General features: G+C 45.7%; 1 non-coding gene across 1 annotated transcript; it reads right to left on the bottom strand.

Moving 5' to 3' along the window:
* Window positions 1-4,829: 4,829 nt before the first annotated feature.
* On the bottom strand, window positions 4,830-4,903 carry trnai-aau (transfer RNA isoleucine (anticodon AAU)). The gene has a single exon. It is a non-coding gene; the product is annotated as a tRNA-Ile (tRNA).
* Between the last annotated feature and the right edge of the window lie 14,536 nt (window positions 4,904-19,439).

Here is a 19,439-nt window from a genome sequence, read left to right as displayed (position 1 = left end):
GTCTTACACTGGATCCACGTGCGGCGGGCGCCTCTAACACCTTCGACCACTGGTTGAAATGTTTTGAGGACTACCTGGCAGCCTCCGCAGCGGTCACCACAGATGATGACAGACTCCGGGTCCTCCATGCAAGGGTAAGCGACACCGTATACCTCGCGATCCGTGCGGCCACCGACTACACAAAGGCCCTCGAGCTTCTTAAGAAGCATTACATTAAACCGCCAAACGAAATGTATGCTCGATACCTCTTAGCCACTCGACGACGGCAGTCCGGCGAAACGACAGAAGAATACGCGAACGAGCTCCTACAGCTAGTCAGGGGCTGTAACTGCAAAGCAGTGTTGGCAGATCAGAATATGAACGACCTCGCTCGAGATGTGTTTGTGGCGGGAATCGGATCATCTTACATCCGACTCAGACTACTGGAGAAAGGTAATCTTGACCTCACTAAGGCAATAGAACTAGCGGATATGTTGGATTCGGCCTCCAAAAGCCTAGTATTGTATCCTGAAGACCACGTGGAGACAACGTGGCAGGAGCAGTCGCTGATCCCTCCTCGTCCCTCAGGTTCGAAAAGCTGCGTGATGGCGTGCCCACACTCGGGCCAGACGACGGCAGCAGCTCCGGGCGGCCCGCGGTGTTACTTCTGTGGGGGAGCGAAGCATACTTGGCAACGGTGTCCCGCTAAAGCTGTGTTGTGCTCCGCCTGCGGTAAGAAGGGGCACTATTCGAAAGTGTGCCGATCTAAACCTGCTTCTCGGAACAGCAGTGCGGCCTGCGATTCCTCGGAGCCCGGTTCTTCATCGTCGGCATCGTCGAGGGTTTCGTCCACGTGCGAGGCCAGGACGACGCCATTACGGTCGACGGAGTCGGAGATTTGTGACCACCAGGGGTCGCTGAGTTTGGCGCCATCACCCACGTGCGACCCATGGGAGCGGCCATGTTGGTCGGCACCGACCGCGAACGACCAGCAGGGGTTATCCTCATCAATCTTAGCTGCCTGCAGTGGCACTCATGAACCAACGGTGGCGTCGATCATCCTGGACCAGGCCAAGCCTCATAGACTTGACAAGTCTATGATGGATATTCAGGTAAACGACCACTTGATTTATTGTCTGTTTGACAGCGGGAGCACTGAGAGTTTTATCCACCCAGATGCTGTGAAGCGGTGTGGACTCCGGATTCAACTTGTCAAACAGACAATTTCTATGGCATCAAGGTCCCGGTCTGTCACCGTGCTAGGGAGTTGCGTGGTAGCTTTAACGGTGCAAGGCACGGTTTACGAGCGTTTCAAGCTCTTGGTGTTGCCGCACCTTTGCGCGCCAATACTTCTCGGACTAAACTTCATGGTCCACTTGAGGAGTGTAACCCTACAGTACGGTGGGCCACTCCCTTCGCTTTCAGTGGGAGAACAGCAGCCTCCAAATTGCCCCCCGCCTGTAGCCTTTCGACGCTGAAGATTACCACACCCTCCCTGTTCCAGAATCTTGTGCCAGGCTGCAAGCCCATTGCGACTAAGAGTAGGCGTTACAGCGCTGAGGATCGGATCTCTATTCGATCTGAAGTTCAGCGGCTCCTCAAGGAAAGGATCATACAACCTAGCGCTAGTCCGTGGAGAGCGCAAGTCGTGGTGGTCAAGAGTGGGAACAAACCCCGGATGGTCATTGACTATAGTCAGACCATTAATAGATACACGCAGCTGGATGCGTATCCCCTCCCGCGCATATCTGACATGGTCAATCAGATTGCGCAGTACCGGGTGTTCTCCACCATAGACCTCAAGTCTGCCTACCACCAACTCCCCATTCGCCCAGAGGACCGACAATACACGGCTTTTGAGGCGGATGGTCGCTTGTATCACTTTCTCAGGGTTCCCTTTGGTGTCACGAATGAGGTCTCGGTCTTCCAGCATGCTATGGACCGAATGGTGGACCAGAACGGGCTGCGGGCTACCTTCCCGTACCTGGATAACGTCACCATCTGCGGCCATGACCAGCAGGACCACGACACAAATCTCCTGAATTTCCTACGCACTGCATCTCGCCTCAACCTGACCTACAACAGGGAGAAGTGTGTGTTTCGTACGCGCCGTTTAGCCATCCTCGGATACGTGGTGGAAAACGGGGTAATTGGCCCTGATCCAGACCGTATGCATCCCCTCTTTGAACTTCCCCTGCCCACTAGTGCAAAAGCACTGAGAAGATGCTTAGGCTTCTTCTCTTATTATGCACAGTGGGTTCCCAATTACGCGGACAAAGCCCGTCCGCTCATCAAGTCCACTTCTTTTCCCCTAACACCAGAGGCTCGATTGGTCTTTGATAAACTAAAAGCCGACATCGCGAAAGCTACGATGCACGCTGTTGATGAGTCCATCCCCTTTCAGGTGGAGAGCGATGCATCTGATTTCGCCCTGGCCGCCACACTTAACCAGGCGGACAGGCCCGTCGCCTTTTTTTCCCGCACCCTGCAAGGCCCCGAAATTCGACATTCAGCGGTGGAAAATGAGGCCCAGGCCATTGTGGAGGCCGTCAGGCACTGGCGTCATTACTTGGCAGGAAAACGGTTCACCCTGATCACGGACCAGTGGTCCGTGGCGTTCATGTTTAATAACACGCTGAGGGGCAAGATCAAGAACGACAAGATCTTGCGGTGGAGAATTGAACTCTCCACCTATAACTATGACATCATGTATCGTCCAGGGAAACTCAATGAGCCCTCGGATGCCCTCTCGCGTGGAACATGCGCCAGTATACAGGAGGACCATTTGCAGGCTCTCCATAATGACCTGTGCCATCCTGGGGTCACTCGGCTCTACCACTTTATAAAAGCCCGCAATCTGCCCTACTCGGTGGAGGATGTCAGGTCCATAACAAGAAGCTGTCGGGTATGCGCGGAATGCAAACCGCACTTTTACCGACCTGACCGGGCACAATTAGTCAAGGCCACTCGTCCCTTCGAAAGACTGAGTGTCGACTTTAAGGGCCCCCTTCCCTCAACAGATCGGAATGTGTACTTCCTCAACATCATTGATGAGTACTCGAGATTCCCTTTTGTTATTCCCTGCTCTGATACATCCGCTGCCACGGTTATCAAGGCATTCCGTGATCTTTTCACCCTGTTCGGGTACCCCAGCTACATTCACAGCGACAGGGGCTCGTCGTTCATGAGCGATGACTTGAGGCAATACCTGCTCTCATACGGGATTGCCTCTAGTAGAACCACGAGCTACAACCCTAGGAGTAACGGACAGGTGGAACGTGAGAATGCTACAGTCTGGAAGGCTGTCTTACTGGCGTTGAAGTCAAAAAGCCTTCCAGTCTCCCGTTGGCAAGAGGTGCTCCCTGATGCGCTCCATTCCATACGCTCACTCCTGTGTACGGCAACCAACGCTACTCCCCATGAGAGGCTGTTTTCATTCCCTCGGAAGTCTTCCTCTGGGACCTCATTACCGTCTTGGTTGACGTACTCAGGACCTGTCCTCCTGCGGCGACATGTTAGGGCCCGCAAGTCCGACTCGTTGGTCGAACAGGTCCATCTCCTCCACGCCAACCCTCAGTATGCCTGTGTGGCATACACTGACGGGCGAGAGGACACGGTCTCAATCCGAGACCTGGCGCCAGCAGGGGACGTAGAAACCCCTTTCGCTCCCATACCCCCTGTGACAAACCCCCTAACTATTGTTTCCCCTCCGGACACGGCGCGGGCAGCATCGGGACCATTACTTAACCTTTTTACTCCCATGTACAGCTTGCCTGAGTCCAGAGGATGGTCGCCACTTCAGGGCGTGTCGGAACTCAACGGATTACCATCACCTCGGGGTCAACCGGCCCGTGAGACTGTGGAGGAACAGTTGGACATCGCCTTGGGGAGAACGCCACCGCGAGTGCCTACTCCGGTGTCATCGCCGGTATTGAGGAGGTCACAACGACGGTGCGGTCCCCCTGACCGTCTGAACTTATAGACTGATGACAAATTATTCTGTTTTTTTTGTACCCCGCCGGCCTTTGTCTTCAAAGGAGGGGTGAATGTGGTGAACCATCGTTGGTTCCCACTAGATAGTACTGAGCCAGGGTCTGGCCAGTACTACAAGTATGCATATATGTTGCTGTTGGGGTTAGGGATGGGTTGTTCTACTTGTTGCTGTTGGGGTTAGGGTTGGGCTGTTACACCTTGTATTATAGTTATTGTGGTACATCCCAGTCGGGCTCCGCCTCCTGGGAGAGGTATAAAGGTCACTGCTCTGTCTGAGACCCCTCAGTCTGGGATCGTGTATATAATTAGTAGCTTTGTTGTAACAGCAAATAAAAGCCTTTATTTCCTGAGCATCTCAAGCCTCGTGTGTGATAACGCGCATCACTGGGGTAAACACAGTAAGAAGTTTAACAACACCAGGTTAAAGACCAACAGGTTTATTTGGTAGCAAAAGCCACACAAGCTTTCGGAGCTCCAAGCCCCTTCTTCAGGTGAGTGGGAATTCTGTTCACAAACAGGGCATATAAAGACACAGACTCAATTTACATGAATAATGGTTGGAATGCAAATACTTACAGTTAATCAAGTCTTTCAGAAACAAGCAACGTGAGTGGAGAGAGCATCAAGACAGGCTAAAATGATGTGTATTGTCTCCAGACAAGACAGCCAGTGAAATTCTGCAGGTCCAGAGAATGATAGCAGAGCTTACCCTTGTTGATACATAGAAAGATTGAAAATAAAAGCAGGAGAAGGCCACTCACACCTGCTCTTCCATTAATTTTTATCATCAAATTCTATATTCTGACCCTGCTCCCCTCCCACATATCCCTTAAGCCCCAAGAGCTATGAAAGATCACTGGCCAGTACAGGGATCGAACCCATGACCTTCTCATTATTAGTACCACACTCTAACCACCTGAGCTAACCGGCCATTGTTGAGACTCTATCACTCAGGTTCTCACTTAACGCTTGTAGGAAGGTTCCCTTCTGAGCATCGCAGGATCCCTTTACATTGTGAATCTTCAACTGTCGGATGTGGGTTGTGATCATACTTACCTGCGCTAATCGGTTGGGAAGTGAGATTTTAATTCTGTCTCTCAGTTAAAAAAAAACACTGAAGAAACCAAAGCCACAACTTTTGGTTCCTCACGTGCTTCCAGCCTTCACTGCTGTGAACGGATTGGAAGATTAAAATTCAACCCTTTATGAACAAATTGATATGTATTCTTTTTACATGGGTAATATAAATCATGCGGTACCAAATTGATCCAAGCTGCATTTCATATTGTTTCTACTGGCACTGCACAGAAGCAATAAATCAGTATCCGTGACTGCTCTAGACAGTCTCATATTTGCTATGTGCATTAGGGCATCCCACAGTGCAGGTAATGATCAAGAATTCAAGTCAGATCCATTAGTCGCAATGTGATTTGAATTAGAATATGGAGTCTGTTCAAAACCGCATCTACAGGTCCAAAAATTGCTGCAAGCTTGATCATCTGTGTCAGAAGTACCATACACTCAGGTATTGGACATTGAGGCAGTGGCAAGAACTTTCTTGAGTTTGCAAATGAATGATAACACAGTTCAACCATGAATGTGCGAAGATAATAGTAATTTCCTGCACTGTTAAAAAAAAAACTTTCTTCCAAACGTACAGCTCTGTAACTGTAAACCCACAGCTGCAAATGACCATATCTGTTCTATACCTATTTAGACTGGTAAGTGGCAAATGCTATTTATGACAACATATGATTATGGGCCAAAAAAGATCAAAGTCGTCTCTTTTGTCACATTCCAATATAAATCTGCTTTTTGCCGATGCGAATTATTCCATTAAAATCTGCAAAGGAAAGATATACTAAAAGTAATTCTGTAAACATTTTAGCACTCCTCTTTATGGAAAACCCTTTAGTTTTTGCAGTTAACTTTGTATCTATATACATCAAAACTTTGCTCAGCACCTTTACAGTGAAGAAGACAAATACAGATTTGTGATGACCTTCCTATTCTCTCAGTTTGTGGTTTTACAATTAGAATCATAGAATCTATGGCCCTTCAGCCCAAACTGGTCCATGCCGACCAAAATGCCTATCTAAGGTAACCCCATTTGTCGGCATCGCCCTAAACCTTTCCTATAGGATCATAGGACCCCTACAGCACAGAAGGAGGCCATTCAGTCCATCAAGTCTGTACCGATCACAACCCTACCCAGGACCTATTCCTGTGACCCCACACATTTACCCTGCTAATCCCTCTAACATTAAGAGCAATTTAGCATGGCCAATCAACCTAATCCGCACATTTTTGGACTGTGCGAAGAAACCAGAGCACCCGGAGGAAACCCACACAGACACGGGGAGAATGTACAAACTCCACACAGACAGTGATTCAAGCCGGGAATCGAACCCAGGTCCCTCGATCTGTGAGTCAGCAATGCTAACCACTGTGCTGCCATCCATGTGGCTTTCCTGTCCATGTATCTGTCCAAATACCTTATAGAATGATAGTGAAGTACTTTTGTTAGAAAGCATTGCTAGGTGTGATTAACTAGAACTAGGAACATGGAAAGATCCTTACATTAGATTCATATCAGACTAAGTTGCTGATGCCTACTGGGGTCCCCAGGTGACACACTGCCTAAGCCAGTTTGAATTCTAGGTGAGTGTCTTGTTGGCAATGGCTCAAAGTTAGGACTTACACCGGTGGTAAGTGATTGGGAAGATGGAGGCAACTTTGAGTGACAATAATCAGGAAGTGGGGCCAGGAAGGAATTGGAATATAGCTCAAAAAAATGGATGGAATGGCCCGTGGCTTTAATGTGAAGCTGAGAAGAGTATTCCTGTAACTCTAGTTTCCAAATTCAGGTACTGGCAAGTATTTTTGAAGACAAATTTATTAGTTGTAGTTTAGTGCGGTCTGTTTATGCTGCAGCTGCCTGTGGGCCTCATTTCTCGACTGTAGCCAGTCCTGTGCTGGCTGCATTGAGGGAAATCAATCTTGTCAAAAAGATAATAGATCACTATTTGTTCATGCAAACTGCCTTATGGCTGTTTTAGCCCTGGCTGTCTCGTTTGATGCCTATACCAACATGTTGGGATAGGCTGCTCTGGCGCAGAAGGTTCAGTCACTTCACTTGCCAGATTGGATGCTTTGACATCCGTTTCACACTCATAAAATCCAAGCAGCATCATTAAAATTCTAAGCTAATGTGCTATATTTAATGGGGCCTGGAAGAACGGGAAACATAGTGACAGGAGTTGAAATCTCAGTTTCCCAACGTTGGGTTGAATTTGTGAGATAAAGCCAACCAACACATTGCCTGATGGAGGGAAACTATTTACCATTTATTGGCATGCTATTAATACTCATTCATTGGGAAGCATACCCTCAAGATTAAGCCAGTGACTCATGGAAACTTGTACCTCCTGTTTCCTGCTGAAGATGGTATGAATCGGGAGAGGTTGTACAATGTTTGGATCTGAGGTGAGGTTTTGTCTTTGTCTAACTCAGCACATGGGGGACATTACCAAATGTAAATAGAAAATCCAGTAGTGAAAAGGATCATGGGGAAGGGGTTGAGAGTGAGCTGTTCAATAGTTGGTCTGGAAAGAGGATGGAGCTTATGGTCGGGCCTTCAAGCGGCATCACAGCAAGGCACCAACATGCTTGGGGTCAGGTGGAGAAAGCGTTTGAAGGGAGCCAGGCTCAAGCCTAGAGGGCTAGGTCCGTCATTGCAGTAGTCTCAACCTCTGTGAGGCAGCTGCAGAACACAACATGGATAGAATTTTGCATGGAGGAGATACGGAAGGTTTGCTATGTTTAGTTGTTAGAGTTCAAAGAAAAATCAAAAGGCGTTTTACAACTGGCAGAAATGAATTAAGCAATATTATTAAATTTTATTTGACTCAAGAGTGGAGGCAATAGAGGTCATGAAAGATCTTTATGTTCTGAAGACATTTAGGGAAAAGACGTTGGGCAAGATTCTCCAGCCTCCCAGCCCCGTGTTTTCTGCCAGCAGGATGTGGCATGTTGTTTGTTGGTGGCAGAATCCTCTGGCCCCACAGCTGCCAATGGGAATTCCCATTGACGTTACCCCATGCCAGCGGGAAACCCGCAGTGGAGTGGGAGACAGAGAGAGACAGAGAGAGAAGCCGGCGGGACCGGGAAAATCCCACTGACGTAAATAGTCAGGGAACTCTGGCCGTTGAGTTGAAACATGTCCAGCCACATGTTAGGCAGGTTAATGATCTCTGAGGGAGAGTCGCGGGAAAGTGATGGCAGGTGAAGGATGATGGAGAGAGGCTCTAGGGAAATAGCAGGAAGGTCAAGATATGAAGAAGAAAATACTTATTTTAATATTTTGTGGTATTCTGTGAAGCAGCACTGGGAGTATGTGTGTGCCTACATCAGTACGTATGTTGGTGCATGTATCAGGGTGTGCCCTAACTTAATTAAACTGAAAACAGGCTGCAAGGTTTAAATCATCAGGGGACTAGGTGTGAAAAGTTGGCATTTGAATGGAGATGACCAAAGTCAGATGTACTATAAGTAAACACAACATGGATAGAATTTTGCATGAAGGAGATACGGAAGGTTTGCTGTGTTTAGTTGTTAGAGTTCAAAGAAAAATCAAAAGGCGTTTTACAACTGGCAGAAATGAATTAGGCAATATTATTAAATTTTATTTGACTCGAGTGGAGGCAATAGAGATCATGAAAGATCTTTATGTTCTGAAGACAGTTAAATTCAGAGAGATGTTGTGAACTATGGTTTTAAAGATGAAAGAAAATAAACATACTGAAGGTTAGGGGGAGGGCCATGTAAGACTCCGAAGTCTCTGCTGAGAGAGATCTAAGAAAAGAAGCAAAGTGAACAATCACCAGCATTCCCAGAATATTGCCTGTTGTTTTCAGAGAAGAGTCTTGTTCTAAAGCTCTTGGAATCCTTTCCAGTGGAGTGGGAGACAGAGAGAGAAGCTCTCCCGTATCTTGCCAAGAGTAACAGTAGGTGCCACATCAAAAATTTACTGGGATTTTTATTCATGGATTCGTGGACATTTACAACACAGAAGGAGGCCATTCAGCCCATTGGGTCAATGCTGGTCAACAAAATTCTGACCACATTAAATCCCATTTGTCAGAGCTTGGCCCCCAAAGCCCTGGTGGTTATAGAATAAAAATCTATAGGATCTGGTGCCTAAAAGTGATGTTAGCTTGTGAGTCTTACCAAGTAAAAAGTATTTGGGGAAATATTTGTAAGACTAATTTTAACTGTGTAAATGTAATCTTGTGTGCTTAAGTTTTCTTTTTCTTTTGTTAATAAATGTTTCAATTTACTATTTCGAATCTCCAAATATGTTGCTGGAATTATTGACTCCTGGCTTCAGAATATGTATTTTCTCATAATAAAATACAAATTAGAAATCTTTGTAATAGCTTGCCAAGTTTCCCTTTGGGATTTAGTTGGCACGGCAAGTACCACCTGCCACATCATGACAAAGGGAGGGAGGGTAGAGGGTGAGTGACTCTGGGTCAAGGGTTATGGCTGATGGTTCCAGGCTGATGAGTGGAAGGAGTAGAATAATGTTGGAAGCATCAAGGGAGGGTGACAGAGGGAGAGTGGAGGTGGATGTGCTCGAGCTGCTGGGCCAAAGTGTTAGTGCCCATCAATATGGCTGTGAAGAAATTGCTACCTTGCTGAAGATCAGGTGCTGTGGGGAAACTTTTACCTCTCAGAGGATCAGACTGTTGTAGGCAGAGGCCATCATAGGATAGGAGGAATTCCGGGCCTGGCCCACGGGGGGGTCATGCATTCCCAATGTTCAACTGCAGCTATTCAAGGAATGAAAACCACATCAACATTCCTTCTTCACACAGCTCAGTTTGTGGATTTGGGTTGGGTCTCATGCACCCAATCTTTTTGCAACCTCAGGCCCACCTTCAGATTTGTAAAAGGAGAGCCATGGTTGCACAACATAGGCCACAAGGCCCATCATGCACCACCAGCCGAGGGAGGAGGAGTTGAGATGGAACCAGACAAGGCCATCTTCATTGTCGAAGATGATTGGCATGTCAACGTGCTGTCATGCACCAGGATATTATGAACTTTCAGACAATGCTTTCAAAATTTTGGACCCGAAGTCTGTAAAATGGACACTTCAAATCACGTGACCTTTGGCATTCTGAAGCACATAGTCCTGAGTCTCAAGCAAATAACTAATTAAATACAGACTTCATAGTCATCTGGGAAATACACACACCTCTTTCTTTAAGGATGGAGCACCAATTTAAAAAAAACATATAATTCCAGCCAACTTGTCTTTTTGTTTTACGATGGACAAATGAAAAATCAAAACTCCATGTGTGTTAAGCGAATGCGAATTGGATCCTATTGTCCTTTTATTGTGTTCTGATGGCACCTCTTCCAAACTAAACAGGATGCATTTCAAAGTGTCAGGTGAAAGTGCCAGATATGTAATTCAACACACCACCTTTATTTGGACAAATAAACTTTGAACTTATGCAAGTCACATATTAAGTCTGTCAGTCTGTCTGCCTGTACATAAAAATAGCAAAAACTGTTTGCAGAGACAGGTTTCCTATGAATTTCCTATTAGAAGTGCCAAAAATTAATCAGGTTCCCCACAGGAGTCGAAGGCCAGACAAATAGAGCTTCAGGAGCATTACTTGGTTTTCACAGGTACAGGGTATATGCAACTGCACACATATGGCTATTAGGTTTCCCTGGGAACAGCCAGTTGCATTTGTAAAGCGGAACGGGTTTCTCTCCTTTAACAGTTAGGTTGTCTATTACCACTGGAAAAGGATTATACAGGTGTATAATTGAGTAATTATACTCATCAAATAATGAGTATTATATTAATTTCCCAAGGAGTTCTCATGATAGATACATCTGAAGGAACTTATAGCTGCCACAGCTATTTGAGACCCCTGCTCAAGTGTAGGGTGAGATCAGTGACCTAGGCTATCCCCTCAGAGTGTGACTCATGACGGATGTGTGTCATCCCCACAGCCCCGTAGAGGATCGTTACAATACTGGACACTGCTCAACAAGGGCAATCATAGAGCAGGCCAAAGGACTGCACAAAATGCACTTTCAATGTATTGACCATTCCAGCGAAGCTTTCCAATACGATATGCCACAGAGGGTGTGCAGGATTGCCATCTCCTGCTGTACCCTACACAACCTGGCATTGCAAAGGGAAGAAGAATTGAGAATAAAAGACATGTAGGAGCTGCCAACGTCTTCAAAATGAGGGCTCTGAGGAGGACAGAGATCTTACGACAGCTCTCCAAGATGCCAGGGCCATGCAGAGATATGTCAGAGCTGTCAGGGGCAATGTCATCTTCAATTATTTTGACGACAAGTGATGCACCCACCTGATCCACCTGGGGATGGCATGCTGGCACAATAGTTAGCACTGCTGCCTCACAGCGCCATGGACCTGGGTTCAATTCCCGGCTTGGGTCACTGTCTGCGTGGAGTTTGCACGTTCTCCCCGTGTCTGTGTGAGTTTCGTCCGGGTGCTCTGGTTTTCTCCCACAATCTGAAAAATGTGCTGTTTAGGTGTATTGGCCATGCTAAATTCTCCCTCAGTGTACCCGAACAGGCGCTGGAGTGTGGCGACAAGGGGATTTTCACAGTAACTTCATTGTAGCGTTAATGTAAGCCTACTTGTGACTAATAAATAAACTTTAACTTTAACTTATCATTTCCTCGCCTGCAAACTTTCGCCTGCTCCAACTGTGCACCCACCATTGCCAGCCTTCATCTGGAGCTACCTTATTATACCCATTCTCTACCCCCTAGAACACCAATGAAAAGGACATGACTGTTCCAAGGACATTGGCTTTGCAATGACACTCAAGTCAATGAAGTTATCATGAACCATCTCTCTATTCCTTTTCCATATTGTTAAGACCATGATTGCCGGACCACCTACTGCGCTTATCAATGATCCTGGCCAATGTGCTTGACAAGCTTTGTGGATGCTGCTTGTGCAGCTATGTTGCATTGCCTTGAGAATGTAAAGCATGCCACATATATACTTAGAAACATATATAGCAAATAGAAAGAGGAGTAGGCTATTCAGCCTTTTGAACCTGCTCTGCCATTCATTATGATCATGGCTGATCATCAAATTCAATACCCTCATCCCGCCATCCCCTCATATCCCTTTAGCGCCAAGAGCTGTATCTAATTCCTTCTTGAAATCACACAATATTTTGGCCTCAACTACTTTCTGTGGTAGTGAATTCCAAAGATTCGCCGCCCTCTGGGTGAAGAAATTTCCCCTCACTTCAGTCCTAAAAGGTTTACCCTTTTCCCTCAAACTATGACATGTAGTTTTGGACTCCCCCATCATTTGGAACATTCTTTCTGAACCTACCCTGCCTACTCCTGTTAAAATTTTATAAATTTTTATGAGATCCCCTCTCACTCTTCTACACCCCAGTGAATATAATCCTAACTGACTTAATCTCTCCTCATATGACAGTCTTGCTATCCCTGGAATTAGCCTGGTAAACCTTCACTGCTCTCCCTCTATAGCAAGAACATCTTTCCTCAGATAAGGATACCAAAATTGCACACAATACTCCAGGGGTGGCCTCACCAACACCCTATACGATTACTGTAAAACATTCCTATTCCTACACTCAAATCCTCTCGCTATGAAGGCCAACATATCAATTGTCTTCTTTACTGCCTGCTGTACCTGCGTGTTTACTTTGAATGATGCATGAGGACACCAAGGTACTGCTGTGTATCCACCTCTTTCGATTTACACCCATTCAAATAATAATCTGCCTTCCTATTTTTGCTACCAAGTGGATAACCTCACATTTATGCACATTATACTGCATCTGCCATGCATATGCCCACTCACTCAGCCTGTCCAAATCACACTGAAGCATATATGCTGATATATTACCATCCAATAAAGATTGACCTCTAACATACTGCCATATTATTGCCTACACAGGTGAGATGACCTTCAGTCCCCTTTCTCCAACAACGATTGTCAAACATATAGCATGACAGTGCAATAGGCCCTCCAAAGGAGGACATCCCAACCAAAGTACATGATGCACACAATAATCAAGTAAACAAAATATTTTGTTATATCTGTATATATTTGCATACCACAACACTATCCGTGCCAGCATTGTGCCCACAGTACTTTTTACTTTTTCTTTTCCCATTGCTACGGCTTGCTGCGACCCTAATATCAGCAGCTGACGAAGAGGCAGGCTGCTGAGAGTGACCGCACACCTTGTGATTGCAGGGACTGCTGCACACACTTAACATTTTCTGTATGATTGTGAGCGTCACTGCTCCTGATATCTAAGCAGAAGTGTAGCCCACTTCTTGTCTTGCCAGCAGGAGGCACACTCTTCATAGAATCATAGAATCCCTACAGTGCAGAAGGAGGCCATTCAGCCCACTGAGTCTGCACTGATATTCAGTTCCACCCACTGTCTTAGAATCCTTAACTTGCAGAAAATTAAAGGCATGATCTCAATAAAATGTTATTCAGTACAGAGAGAAACTGATTGAAAAACGATTTAGGGTGAGAGCTCCAGAAGGCAGGACTGTCGTGATTGAAAGATTGGACTTCACTATTAAAGCAATCTGATGCCAGAAGAATCTGAGTTTTGGACAGAGACTGGCATTTGAAATTGATGACTCAGATATATGGAACAAGGTCGTGGGAACCAATTCACTGGGGCACTGAGAGCCTATGGAACTCTGAGTGATGCGTACGTCAGCTGTAACGTGTCAAAACAGCAGGTTTGTGAAGGGACAACTTGTGACTGGAAGACCAGAGAGGATGGAATTGGAAACTTAAATCCTGAACTTGCGATGCATGTGCTTCCTGAAATGTTTACGAGCCCTAATTTGTGTTTTGCAAGACATACGAGAAAAAAGAAAGCAGTTTTCTCAATTACACATTACTGGCTAATTATATTCCTGTAGCACAATATTTAATTAAATATTAAATCATTTTGAATACATTGAGGTGAGTCACATATTCCTGGCTGCCTGACATTTTAGTCTCATAGGTTAAACCGATGGTGTAAAACTCACTAAATGTTGAGGTTTAAGAGCTACAAGAGTGATAGACCAACAAGCTAGTGAATTTCATCACATAGTTTATCACTGCATTAAGGATCATCATATAGCACATGAGTTTACAGATTCCTGTTGGGATGTAATTCAGGCAGTAAGTATGTGTTGTGGGAGAGCCCACTGACTACTGATGTGCATTTACTGCATAATCAGTCTATCCTAGCTTGTACCTGCATGATGTACTGATTGAGAAGATAATAGTGTGGGGCAAAGGGAAACATTTAGTATGTTGGAGCACAAGACGTGGGAGTGGAACTTGGCTATTTGACTTCTCGAGCCTGTTCCACCATTCAGTAAGATCATGGCTGATCGGATTGTGGCCAGAACTCCACTCTTCTATCTAATCTCAGAGCCCTTGACTCCCTTGTAGATCAAAAATCTGTCTGACCCAACCTTGAATTTATTCAATGACCCAGGTCCGACTTCTTCCTAGGGTAGAGAACTCCAAAGCTCTAACATTGGTTAGAACACCTTAGATGATGCCAATGAGGGAGCTGGTGGGTATAATAATTGAAGGAGGTGGTGACTTTACTCACCACTGGCCATTCTATACTTAGGTTTTTGGCCGTTGGTTTTCATACAATGGTGTTACCATCACTGAATCCCCCACTATCAACATCCTGACTCTCCAATGCCTATCCACCATCTACAAGACACAAGTCAGGAGTGTGATGGAATACTCCCCACTTGCCTGGATAGGTGCAGCTCCAGCAACACTCAAGAAGGTTGACACCATACAGGACAAAGCAGCCTGCTTGATTGGCACCACATCTACAAACCTCCATTCCCTCCACCACCGATGCTCAGTAGCAGCAGTGTGTACTATCTACAAGATGCACTGCAGCAATTCACCAAATATCCTTAGACAGCACTTTCCAAACCCACGACCGCTTCCATCTAAAAGGACAAGGGCAGCAGATACATGGGAACACCACCACCTGCAAGTTCCCCTCCAAGCCACTCACCATCCTGACTTGGAAATATATCGCCGTTCCTTCGCAGTCACTGGGTCAAAATCCTGGAATTCCTTCCCTAATGGCATTGTGAGTCAACCCACAGCGCGTGGACTGCAGCAATTCAAGAACGCAGCTCACCATCACCTTCTCAAGGGCGACTAGGGATGGGCAATAAATGCTGGCCAGCCAGTGATGCCCATGTCCCACGAATGATTAAAAACAAAATACAGCAGTTGGCACAACTTTACACCTTCCAAAGCTGACCCAAAAATTATAGAACCAGTAGTTTTACTTGGTTGTTGCCAGGTAAATGTGCCAATGGTCTACAAATAAAGTTGGTGGCAGACACAGGTGCAGTCAGCACAGCCCTTGTACCAGCTGTTCTTCCTGGCATGTCTATTTTGATCATTGACTTCAAACACAAAAAACTGTGTAGAGTTGATCTGAAAGCAAATCCCCTACTCACAAGAAAATGCCCATTTAAAATAAATTGTGTACCGTAAGGATTACTTTCACCATATATGACAATGGTCCAGCACTTCCATTCCACATGGGGAAGGATGCATATCCCAGAGAAATCCTAGACTGCATCCCAACCATCTCCCAGAAATCCTCATGCAAGGGCTGTTTGGCAATCGCCCTGCTCTGGGGACCATCTGATATTCCAATTTAAATCAAACACTCTGAATGGTTTCGGCTGTCTTAGCTGAGCAGAGACACAGGAAAAGTTGGAAGCATAAAAACCACTTCTAACTATAGAACTGGCCAACACCAAACTCCCACTGGATCCCCCAACTATGTTCCCCCCACCTGACTACCCCCAAACCCTCGGTTATACCCTCAGCCCCAACCACTTACCACCCCTCCCCCGACCAACTCCACCCCCCACACTGACTATCCCCTCATACTCTGAATACTCCTCAATGACTGCCCCAACACCCCGGGCACCTGATAACTCTGGCGAAGCTACCTTGCCCCCATCTACCCTCGCAAACCCTGACTACCCCACCTCCTGACTACTCCCCTAAACCACCTGTCTTCCACCCTACCCCCTGAATACCCCGCTAACACCCCCCCAACTACCACCCACTTCCCCAAGTACCCTCCCAACCATATTTTTACCCCCACACCAGCACCCCCTCCCACCCCCCGCACCGCCCCCGATGAACCCCGGTTACCCAACTACTCACAGCACCTGACTATCCTCCCATCTCCGACTACCCACCCATAGACCCGACAAATGCCAACTTCCCCAATCCCTCCGAATATCCCCCACTCTCTGACTGCCAAAACCTTCCCCACCGACTACCCAACCCCCCCCAGCCGACCAACTTCCCCCCGCCCCCTGACTATCTGACCCTCCCTTCCCCTTCCGCCTCTACCCCGATCAACTTACCCTGGTGCTCCTTCCTGTCCCTCCCGATGCCACCTGCCATTCCCTGACCACCTTCAGCCACCCTAACCCCTCACCCACTTACCTTACACATTTACCGTCTCCCTGGCTTTTTAAAGTTTCTGGACTATTAAACATAGCCAGTTTATAGCAGCTAGCATGGTAAGAAAGGGAGCCTGGCACTAGACTGGAAGGAGCTCACAGCCTCTGTGCTGCACATCTCTCACCAGGCCCGAGTCAGGAGATTGGGAAAGAAAAGTGCAGCTGCTGAAAGGAGCAGAGTGGCAGTATGACGGTGAAGGCCACTCCACGGCAGTTCTGGGCCAATGTTGCTGATACTTGACACTCATTTGCAATATGTCTGGCATCTGCTTCATTAACACAAGTTGCGGAGTAAGATTGAAGCCATGACAGCGAGGAACGTGCAGTAGAAAACAGCGTGGTGTGATTGGCAAGGCCAAACTTTCCAGCTCCTGCTTGCTCATTTACCATCAACAGAAGCATTCCTACTGAACCTGCGATTCCGTGCTTGTAACCAAATGGAATCTTTTCCTTCAGCAGTGGAGTGACAGTGGATGGGCAATTGCACAGTGCCATCCTGAAGCAAGTGACCATTAGATACAAAGGAAAAAAGACTTAATTGAAAGGCAATTTATCAGCATGCTTGACCGAAAACAAAACACCGGCTCATAAATTTATAGGAAGCTCAGTTTTATGCTCTTAATTTAAGAGATGACCTAAAACAATGTCATTGACATCCCTCGGAGGGGAAAATGGATTGTTAAGCAGAAAGCTTTATTAAGTGGTTACACAACCAGTTACAAACCAGGGGAAGGTATTAACAATAAATTACTTTCACAAGACATCATCTGACATTGTGATTTACTTATAAGGAAATGCAAGTTTTGTTTATGCAGAGAAAATTATGTTATTTATATACTGATAAGTTTGAGGGGTAATTTCCACCATGGTACACATTGCACTATACATGGAAATATATTTCTATGGCAAGTCGCAATCTGGTTCATTTGCAGTTCTGTAGAAACAATTTTCCAGAATTATTTCTCTCTTTGCCTGGATGTTCTTAAGGAAAAATGCCCGAAATCATATATCCACTCCCTCCCGGCAAAAAATAAAATTTGTTCCGTCCTTTTAAGAGTGGAATGGTAATAAAGTTTAAAAGAACTCCAGAGCAAAAAATAAATGTGGTTGTTATGCGTACTAATATTGTGAATGTGTTTCAAAGGAATACATAAAATCCATCATTTGCAGTCTGAAATGTAATTTATAGCGCTGGAATAAAAATGATACAATTTCTGCATAGTGCTGCCGCAAGCAATCAATCTCTGGACATTCACCTAAATGCAAAATTATACTTCCTATAACCAAGAATATAAGTAGCAAATTTAAAATGGTCCACATTCCTTTGCTGTCATGAATCACAACCTTGACATAGTGATGGGACATGTGCACTCATGGCAGCAAAGCTGGGAGGAGGTGCCAGGCACATTATGGTCCAAAAAGTCCTCAATGACAAATGTTAAGACCCAGGCCAGAAACTCTAAGGTGTTTTATGAAGCTAGCCTAGACCCTAAGTTTTTACATTTGAATTTGGCATGGGTGAGCAGAAGGTGTTTTACTCCAGGTTTGATTCAAAGTGACCCACTTTTTATCAAAGTTTATTTAAGAACACAGTTGACAATATAATCAAAAGAAATTAGCATAACTTTTACCAATTAAAAGATTTGAACATAACACAGTATTAATCTTAACAGCTAGCTATCTCTGTTGTTCAAAGTCAAACACCATCCCACAGACATACACCCCTCTTCAGACTTGGCACAGAAACAAGCATGCTCATGTGATGCTGGGTTTGCAGCTTTTTAACACCTGCTGTGAATTGGACCTTTGAATGTTGGATCAAATCTTTGAGACTTCCCAGTCCTGGAACTTTGCAAGCCTCTGGAAAGAGAGAGTGAAACACTGCCTTCTTTCACCAGCTTCTAACAGCAACTTGGAAAATGAAACTAAAACTTGGACTTTTCTGGAGAAAAAAAGTCCCTCGTCATATCACCTGACCTGTCAATCATCCCCAAATCAAGCTCCACTCAGCAATCCCAAAAGAACCACAACACCCCAGAACACTGCATTAGTCCAGTTTAAATCAGCATGATATCAATTAAACTGCCTCAGCAGCAAGAAAGGACAACAGTCACAGACATCGTGGTGCCGACAACTTCCAAGGCCTGCTAGAAACATCCTGCAAAGGAACATGATTAAAATACTTTTCTAGGTCGGCATAGTGGCACAGTTGTTAGCACTACTGCCTTATAGCACCAGGGACTGTGGTTTGATGTCCGGCTTGGGTCACTGTCTGTGCGAAGTTTGCACGTTCTCCCTGTGTTTGCGTGGGTTTCCTCCGGGTGCTCCAGCTTCCTCCCACAGTCTGAAAGATGTGCTGCTTAGATACATTGGCCATACTTATTTCTGCCTTAGTTTACCCGAACAGGCGCTGGAGTGTGGCGACTAGAGGATTTTCACAGTGTAAGCAAGTAAGCATACTTGTGACAATAATAAATAAACTTAAAACTGGTGTCAAACAAAACTGTGTGATAACCAGCATGCTATTTACAATTTACTGGACAGTGACTAATCACCTCATCAAAGATCAACCGCCCTCTGGTGTCAGCATTTTCATCAGTGTGCCAGCAGGTTAGAAGCATTTCAAAAGGTATTTTCACAGGATGGAGAATCCCAATGATGAGATTAGCAGTTGTGGACAGACCAAAAAGAAATACATCATCCTGCTACTTTGGTGTAGATGATGGTACCATTTAGGGAAGACATATATAGGTTAATGTTAGAACTAACAGAAGCCGAGGGAACAGACAACCACGTATATAGAGAGAGTCTTCATAAGGATGCAAAGATATAATTGGCAATGTTTTTATGGAAGCAGGAGG

Source organism: Mustelus asterias, chromosome 20 (assembly GCF_964213995.1).
Source record: "Mustelus asterias chromosome 20, sMusAst1.hap1.1, whole genome shotgun sequence".
NCBI lineage: Eukaryota > Metazoa > Chordata > Chondrichthyes > Carcharhiniformes > Triakidae > Mustelus > Mustelus asterias.
This window is presented reverse-complemented; position numbering and strand designations above follow the sequence as displayed.